The sequence below is a fragment of the Chiloscyllium punctatum genome, chromosome 17, assembly GCF_047496795.1.
Source record: "Chiloscyllium punctatum isolate Juve2018m chromosome 17, sChiPun1.3, whole genome shotgun sequence".
In the NCBI taxonomy this organism is placed as follows: Eukaryota; Metazoa; Chordata; class Chondrichthyes; order Orectolobiformes; family Hemiscylliidae; genus Chiloscyllium; species Chiloscyllium punctatum.
Genome location: NC_092755.1, coordinates 16,459,141 through 16,468,910, shown reverse-complemented (window position 1 = coordinate 16,468,910; position 9,770 = coordinate 16,459,141).

The window sequence follows — 9,770 nt, the reverse complement described above, 5'->3', positions numbered from 1 at the left end:
AAAGGGGATTGTCTCTCTGAGGAAAATGGCAGAGCAATCAATTTTTGGACACTTGGGATGGTTCTCATGTTCGGCAGCGTTTGAGAAGATATAGTTGAATTATTGCTACAGTGGGCTTTTCTGTCAGGGGCATCAACAGGAGATTCTGTGGCAGTGACCATAGATTTAGGATGTTTTGTTGCTTTCCCTGTACGAGGATTAATATAGTACATAGAACAGAGAAGAATACAGCGCAGTACAGGCCCTTTGGGCCTCGATGTTGCGCCGATCCAAACCCAACTAACCTACACTAGCCCACGATCCTCCATATGCCTATCCAATGCCCGCTTAAATGCCCATAAAGAGGGAGACTCCACCACTGCTACTGGCAGGGCATTCCATGAACTCACGATTCGCTGAGTAAAGAACCTACCCCTAACATCTGTCCTATACCTACCACCCCTTAATATAAAGCTATGCCCCCTCGTAATAGCTGACTCCATACGTGGAAAAAAGGTTCTCATGGTCAACCCTATCTAAACCCCTAATCATCTTGTACACCTCTATCAAGTCACCCTTAAACCTCTTTTCTCCAATGAAAACAACCCCAAGTGCCTCAGCCTTTCCTCATACGATCTTCCTACCATACCAGGCAACATCCTGGTAAACCTCCTCTGCACCCATTCCAGAGCCTCCACATCCTTCCTATAGTATGGCGACCAAAACTGCACACAATACTCCAGATGCGGCCGCACTAGAGTCTTATACAACTGCAACATGACCTCAGGACTCTGGAACTCAATTCTTCTACAAATGAAAGCCAGTACGCCATATGCCTTCTTCACCACACTATTTACCTGGGTGGCAACTTTCAAAGATCTGTGTACATGGACACCAAGATCCCTCTGCTCATCCACACTACCAAGAATCCGACCACAGCCCAGTACCCCATCTTTTTGTTACTCTTACCAAAGTGAATCACCTCACACTTAGCTACATTGAACTCCATTTGCAACCTTTCTGCCCAGCTCTGCATCTTATCTATATCCCGCTGTAACCTGACACATCCTTCCTCACTGTCAACAACTCCTCCGACTTTTGTATCATTCGCAAACTTGCTCACCCAACCTTCTAACCCCTCCTCCAAGGTCATTAATAAAAGTGACAAACCGCAATGGTCCCAAAACAGATCCTTGCAGAACACCGCTAGTAACGGCACTCCAAGATGAACGATTACCATCAACTACTAAACTCTGTCTTCTTCGAGCCAGCCAATTCCTAATCCAAACCTCCAACTCACCCTCAATGCCATACCTCTGTATTTTCTGCAGTAGCCTACCATGGGGGACCTTATCAAACGCCTTACTAAAATCCATATACACCACATCTACCGCTTTCCCCTCATCCACCTCCTTAGTCACCTTCTCAAAGAATTCAATAAGGTTGGTGAGGCACGACCTGCCCTTCACAAAACCATGCTGACTATCCTTGATCACGTTATTCCTATCCAGATGTTCATAAATCCTATCCCTTACAATTCTCTCTAAGACTTTGTCCACAACAGAAGTGAGACTCACCGGCCTATAGTTACTAGGGTTATCTCTACTCCCCTTCTTGAACAAGGGAACCACAATTGCTAGCCTCCAGTCTTCTGGCACTATTCCTGTAGACAACGAGGATATAAAAATCAAGGCCAATGGCTCTGCAAAATCTTCCCTTGCTTCCCAGAGAATCCTAGGATAAATGCGATCAGGCCCAGGGGACTTATCTATTTTCACCCTTTCCAGAATTTGCAACACCTCTTCTCAACATACCTCAAAGCCATCCATTCTACTTAATTGTGACTCAGTATTCACATCGGCAACAATGTCCTGTTCCTGAGTGAATAGTGACGAAAAGTATTCATTCAGTGTCTCCCCAAGCTCTTCAGCCTCCACAAGCAACTTCCCACTACTATCCTTGACTGGACCTATTCCGACCCGTCATTCTTTTATTCCTGACATACCTATAGAAAGCCTTAGGATTTTCCCTAATCCTACCAACTAAGGACCTTTCATGTCCCCTCCTTGCTGTTCTTATCTCTGTCTTCAGGTCCTTCCGGGCTACCTTATAACTCTCAATCGCCCCAATTGAACCTTCACGCCTCATCTTTACATAGGCCGCCCTCTTCCATTTAACAAAGGATTCCAATTCCTTATTAAACCACGTCTCCCTCACACGACCCTTTCCTCCCTGTGTGAGAGGTACATACTTTTCAAGGACACTCAATAGATGCTCCTTGAATAAGCTCCACATATCAATTCTGCCCATGCCTTGATGCCTACTTTTCCAAGCCACGCATCCTAAGTCATGCCTCACCACATCATAATTTCCCTGCCTCCAGCTATAACTCTTACCCTGCAGTACACACTTAGCCCTATCCATCACTAAAGTAAAAGTCACCGAATTGTGGTCACTGTCCTCAAAGTGCTCACCTACCGCTAATTCTAACACCTGGCCTGGTTCGTTACCCAGAACCAAATCCAGTATGGCTTCACCTCTTGTTGGCCTACCTACGTATTGTGTCAGGAAATCCTCCCGCACACATTGCACAAATACCGACCCATCTAACAAACTTGAGCTGTAGCTTTCCCAGTCAATATCAGGAAAGTTAAAGGCCCCATAACAACCACCCTATTACTTTAACTCTTCTCCTGAATCATCCTCGCAATCCTTTCTTCTACATTTCTAGGACTATTAGGAGGCCTGTAAAATACTCCTAACAGGGTGACCTCACCTTTCCTATTCCTAACCTCAGCCCAAACTACCTCAGATGGCGAGTCTTCATCCATCGTCCTTTCCACCGCTGTAATACTATCTTTGACAAGCAATGCCACACCTCCCCTCTTTTACCCCCACTTCTGACCCTACTAAAACAATTAAACCCTGGAACCTGCAACAGCCAATCCTGTCCCTGTTCTACCCATGTCTCCGTAATAGCCACAACATTGAAGTCCCAGGTACCAACCCACGCTGCAAGTTCACCTACATTATTTCGTATACTTCTTGCATTGAAGTATGCACACTTCAAGCCACTTTCCTGTATACAGGCACCCTCCTTTGAGATTGATGCCATGTTCCTAACCTCCCTACACTCCAGGTCCTGCACCCTAAAGCTACAGTCTAGGTTCCCATGCCCCTGCAGAGTTAGTTTAAACCCTCCCCAAGAGCACTAGCAAACCTCCGGCCAAGGATATTGGTTCCCCTCAGGTTCAGGTGTAGACCATCCTGTTTATAGAGGTCCCACCTTCCCCAGAAAGAAACCCAGTTATCCAAATACCGGAATCCCTCCCTCCTGCACCATCCCTGTAGCCACGCATTTAACTGTTCTCTCTCCCTATTCCTCGACTCTCTATCACGTCGCACGGGTAACAAACCAGAGACAACAACTCTGTTCATTCTAACTCTGTGCTTCCAACCTAGCTCCCTGAAAGCCTGCCTAACATCCTCAGCCCGCCTCCGACATATGCCATTGGTGCCAATGTGGACCACAACTTCTGGCTGCTGCCCCTCCCCCTCCCCCTCCCCCTTAAGGACCCGGAAAACACGATCAGAGACATCACGTACCCTTGCACCTGGGAGGCAACATACCAAACGTGAGTCTCTCTCGTTCCCACAAAATCGCCTATCTGTGCCCCGAACTATCGAGTCCCCAATTACTATTGCTCTGCTCTTCTCCACCCTTCCCTTCTGAGCAATGGGGACAAGCTCCATGCCAGAGGCCTGAGCCCCATTACTTACCCCTGGTAAGACCCCCCCCGCCCCCCCACAAGTATTGAAAACGGTATACTTGTTTTTGGGGGGAACGGCTGCAGGGGTGCCTGCACTGGCTGCTTCCTCCCAGTCCCCCTCACTGTCACCCATCTGTCTGCAATCGTTGGAGTTACTACTTCCCTAAAGCTCCGATCTATGACCCCCTCTGCCTCGCGAATGATCCTAAGTTCATCCAACTCCAGCTCCAGTTCGCTAACACGTTCTTGAAGGAGCTGGAGATGGGTTCACTTCCTGCAAGTGTAATCAGCAGGGACGTCCATGGCATCCCTCACCTCAAACATGTTGCAAGAGGAACATTGCACTGCCTTCACTACCATCCCTGTAAAAGTGACCTTTTAAAAAAACAAACTAGGTCTAAAAAATAGAACAAGCAAAATGCAGCGCTTACCTACTTACCACAACGGGTCTTATTATTAGGTTAGAGGAGGAGGGCGGGTAGGAGGCACTACCTCTGTAGTGCCTCGGGTTCCACTCCTGTGCGCTTTTATAGGGAAAACAAAACCTACCCAAGTAAGCTTACTCTATACCTGCTTCCGGGTCTCAGCTGCCCCTCTGGTCGTCGTCACTTCCCCCTGCTGCTCCCGCTCTTTCTGTGAAGAGAAAACAACACCGCTGCCCGCTACCGGTAAGTAATTTTAAAACAAACTGTCTTTCCTTCGCTGTAGCCTTCCGGGTTTGTTTAAACTCAGCCGCTGCTCGCACTCCAAATCAGCACACGGAGAGAAGAAATAAATATAATAACAACAGCCACTGAACTGACTGGGATTTGACCCGATGCTGCTGCAGCCAATCGATTCAGCTGTAGTTGAAATTGCTTCCACCTTTCCTGTGTCGGTAATAAGATTTCACAGCTTAGTCGCGAGTTTTCACGTGTTGAATTGTACCCAGCATCCTTTCTGAGGTTGAAACTTACTGGGATATAAAGACATGATAAAAGACACGGGCAGCACTTACCGGAATATAAAGAGATGAGGAATGACACGGCCAGATTTCACTTGATACAAAATCGATACAAGCGATGGAAATGAGGTTTACTAGGAGATAAAACACTAGAAAAGAAAAGAGGTAGTTTAATGGGATGGTGGGATAGATAAAGAATCATGCGGGAGAAATCAGGAAAGTCTTAATTGTGTCCGAAAGGAGGTTATCCACCTGATGTGAAGTTGGTAAGAGTAAATATGAGGGAATTTCCCTTGTTTAGGTGAGTGGAAACTAAAGGTTCGCACTTCAAAGCCAGTGGGGAACGATAAAGATGTTTGGAGCAATCATTATTTTATTCTGACAACTATCAAACTTCCCAAAGGAATAGATCTAATACTTTCGATTGGTTTAATGAGCTGTGCGAGTTTGAAAGAAATGGAATGATATGAAACGAGATAAACAGACTTTCCCAGAATGTAATCCACTGCAGGGTCAGCGATTTGAGAAAGGTCATCAAACTAAAACTTCACCTCTGTATCTCTATCCACAGACGGATATTCACCTGGGGAATATTTGTAGCTTTTCAGTCAATAATTGACACGTTTTCCAAAGACAGAACATTTCCCCAAATCAGAAACTGTAGTTTTCCAATAACTGCTACTTTACTCAACATTGTTTTCAACTGCGTTTCAGTCTGACGCTCCAATATTTCCTGGTCCATGACAGTAACGGTATCTTCAGATAAGCATTGGACTTACAACCTTGGCAGTTTACACACCTTTAAGTACCAGGCAAAGACAAATTACGCTCCTAGAGCGGCCGATAGCAAAGCTGTCACGTGGCCTACTCCTCCCTTGTGAACTTTAACTCAACTACTTTACTTTTGCTGTGATGATTAGATTCCCTACCGTGTGGAAACATGCCCTTCGGACCAACAAGTCCGAACAGTAACCCATCCAAAACCATGTCCCCCTGACTAATTTGGACCCACTCAGATCGGGGGGTGGGGGGGGGGTGGTGGGTGGGGGAATGTGCAAATTCCACACTGCTACCCGAGGCTGCTGTGAGGCAGCTGTGATAACCATGACACACAGACGAGGTGAAACAGACATCAACCTGTGATTATTTAAGCATCAGGTTCAGGAAAGGACACAAAAAATGTGCAAAATTGAATTCATTGAAAAATGGGTTTCTGTTGGTTCCTGCGTTGTTTACAGACAATGTGACATTGCCGCTGTCGCAGGGCTTTTCCTTCGATCGGTTTTAGTTCGGCACAGAATTCGAATCAATGAAAGTTCACCAATCTCCTTCAGAAAATTCATACAGGTAACATGAATCATGTTGCTTTAATCAAAAATCTTCACCATTCCTAAATCCAAGAACACGTTGCACGAGCTTCATGAATACTGAAGATGTAAAAATGTTATGCAAGAATAAATTCAATTCCAGTTTAAATTGTAAAGTAGGAAGAATGCACAGTAAGACACCAAATGCCAGAAATTCATGTACGTCACCATGTCCAGAACTGCAGCCCAGCAGAGGGGAAATCTGTCCCTGAATCCCTAATATTCACACGTTTGCTTGCTCCATGTGCCCAGTTGGAAATCTGTGTGAAGGAGCATGCAGTCTGACAGAGCGCCTGAGAGAAACCTTCACTGTCTGATCTAAAGCTACAGTAGGAACTGTCTATTCCAGCTGTCAGACCGGAGGTGTAAAGGGGAGCACCTTGGTATTCCGTGGTGTAGATTCAGATTGTCCTCATCATATTATTGTTGAAAACCTTCTGTCAGAAACAGCACAGCAAGAAAGGAACAGGAGGAGGCTACTCCACACACCGGTCCGATCCGACCATCTGATATCGTCATGGCTGATCAAACACTTCAATGTTTTACCCCAGATCATCCACAACAACCTGTCACACAAAGGGAAAATTACATTTCAGCAATCGCAAATGTTTATGCCACTATGGGAAGGAAAAGTTTTTCGAGCCAGTGGGTTTCTGCACGAACTTTGCAGGTATTGCGGCTGAGCAGCTGATTCTGGCTGATCATGTTTCAAACAATATGATTGCGTCAAAACTCACAACCATGAAGGTAAGAAAAGTTCTCTGGTCAACAGCAGGGTCGCGAACTCCTGACGATGGGAATTGATGATGATTCAGCAGAACAATCATTGATTGAGCTGGCATCTAAACTCCGATTCTGGTGGAAATCAAACCCATAAATTTTGAATAGCAAGTTATCTATGCTGTAGAAATCTAATGTGACTTTCATTGCGCCACAGACCCGTGCTAGCCACAATTTTATTGCACCCAAAGTTGCGGTTTTCGTGGAGAAAATGTAGACAATCACCAGGAAATGCAGAGACACCTTAAAAGAGTAGATCTTTTATTTGTAAACAAAAAACGGGTACATTCAGAAAGCAAATTCTTGAATGCCCCCGAACCTCAGGGTCCATGGCACTACTTTATACCTTTTCTTTACTCAGGTTTCTCAGCTTATCAGCACGGCCAACTGTGTTAGTCCGAATTACTTCACTCCAGCTACACAATAACCCAATGATGTTAGTTCCTATTATCACTCGACTTCTGCCACTATGGGTTTTCCAACATTCAACTTAATATTATTCTATTGTCATGATTTGGTATTTTACTGCCACCTCTGCTACAATGATCTTCCATCTCAGACTAACCTGTCATGATTATATATTTAGCTACCCAATCTACCACAAAGTTTTCCTGTCCCAAACTGACTCTACTAACTACCGATTTGATACTTAATGTCTTTTCCTGCTACGAGGGTCTCAAGCGGGCTGACTCTACGAACTGTCAATTGAATATTAAAAACCATGTCCAAAATATTTATTGTCACGACTTGTCCCAATTTGCCACAATGATATTTAGCAAGCAAGGCTGACTTGTCTAATTGTTATTATCTCAGCCTGCCATAGGAAACTTCCAACACACTCTGACTCTAATTGGTGTAGGAGCATTGCACTATTCTTATCCCCTCCTGATACAGCGGCCCCATCCTGCCAGAGTGATCTTCTGACGAGTGTAGCATTCCACAGACCCCTTGTAACAGATTGCCAGTAATATCCATGTGGAGACACTTCCCATGATTTTATGGTCTCTATTTTCGGTACGGTGTTTGGATCTTTCATCAGACATCTGCTTATCTTCACCCCACTTTCCAGTACCTGGTCCTTATCCATGTGTCCTCTCGCTTCTCAAGTATTCGGCTGAATACTCTTGAAATATTTTGATGACTCGTAGCTTTACCAGACGTTCAAACAGTGAGTTCCAAATAAGCAACAATCTCAGAGGGAAAAAGTTCTTCCTATATCTGCTCTGAAAATCCTCTCCCTTGCGTTTACCGTACATCCCTGGTTGTTAACCTTTCCCATGAGAAGTTCGTTCCTATCACACACACCGACCCCATAATGTGCACCTTAATCACTTCCTCACTCAGCCTTCTCCGCTCTCAGATAAAGAGCCTGAGCTGAGCTCGTCTATCTTTGCTATGGCCACAGTGTCGTGCTGGAAAAGTACAGCAGGTCAGGCAGCATCCGAGGAGCGGGAGAATCGACGTTTCTGACATAAGCCTTTCATCAGGAATGAGTCTTGTGGGTGGGGGCTGAGAGATAAAAGGGAGGGGGTTGGGGTTGTGTGAAAGGTTGCTGGTAAAGTGATAGGTGGATGGAGGCGGGGAAGAAAGTGCAAGTTAGAAGGGGAAGAGATGAATGGGTCCGGAGGGAAGTGACGAGTTGGATGCTTTGGACTGTGATAATGTGGGGGGGGGGGAGGGGAAATGAGGAAGCCATTGAAATCCATATTTATCCCGTGTGGATGCAGTTTCCCAAGACAGACAATGAGGCATTCCTCTTCCAGGCGTCAGGTGGTAATGGTTTGGCTGTGGCTTATGCCTGAACCGTCGGTTGTCCTGTTCTACAATTCACATTACAGGTGAGATGTGAAAAACGACAGACTTGAAAAATGGACAAAAATTTCTAGATTCAGAGTTAGAATTAGACACGCTGTAGACAGATATCATTTGGCCAGTTGAATCTGCATTGTGCCATCGACGCGATTCACACTCCCCCACCCTATCTTTCTCAACCCGCATTATTGATGCACCAACAAAAAAATACTCCAAATGCATCACTAGAGAGAAATCAGAGTTAACATAGTGAATCAAAAACAGTTCTGAGGAAGTGTCTGTTGAACCAAAATCGTCATTCTGTTTTCCCCGAGCTGCAATTCCTACTTTTGTCTTTTTAACATAGATCTTACAGACCATTCAGGTTTTGTTTGCCATCTATCTGAATTGGTCTATGCCTTGCCATCACAAATTCACATCTGAATACTTCTGAAACTTAGGAGGATTTCTGCCCCTAAAACATTTGCTTGCGCTGAGTTCCAAAATTTAACTACCCACTGTTTCAAAACATTTGTCTGTGCATTCACTCAAATATTTTCTCCTCTGTCCATAAATCCATGCCACACTCCTACGCCCGCCACCCCCACTCCCCCAAGATTGATCTCACCATCTAAGAGAAACATTTTTTTCAGTCTACGCCATCCATATCCCTGATTATTTTGCACATCTCAATCATGTCTCCTCTCAATCTCTTCTGCTCTAAGATAAACAACTCCAATCTATCCAACCTCTCTTCATAACTGAAACTATTCTTCTCAGACAATATTCTGGGAAATCTCTCCAACATCATTTCCAGTGATATCACATCCCTGCTATAATGTGAATTGCAGTACTGCACACAATAGTTTAGATAGAGCCAAATGAGCATGTGAAATAAATGATGTAGAAATCCAATGAAAAAATGTCTTTTAGAATAAAGTTTCTTTTCCTCGGTGCTGCCCTGTTTCCTTTTCCTGAGCCTGATATTCCAATAATCTCTAGTTCATATCAGTAAAAGCTGCTACATGAGAATTAATCTCACGACTGTGGTATTGAAATTGATTGACTGGTTTGAAGGTGAGCACGTGGTTATTCTATGACGGCACAGAGGCGCATGAAATGCCAAAGCTGGGAGTGGTC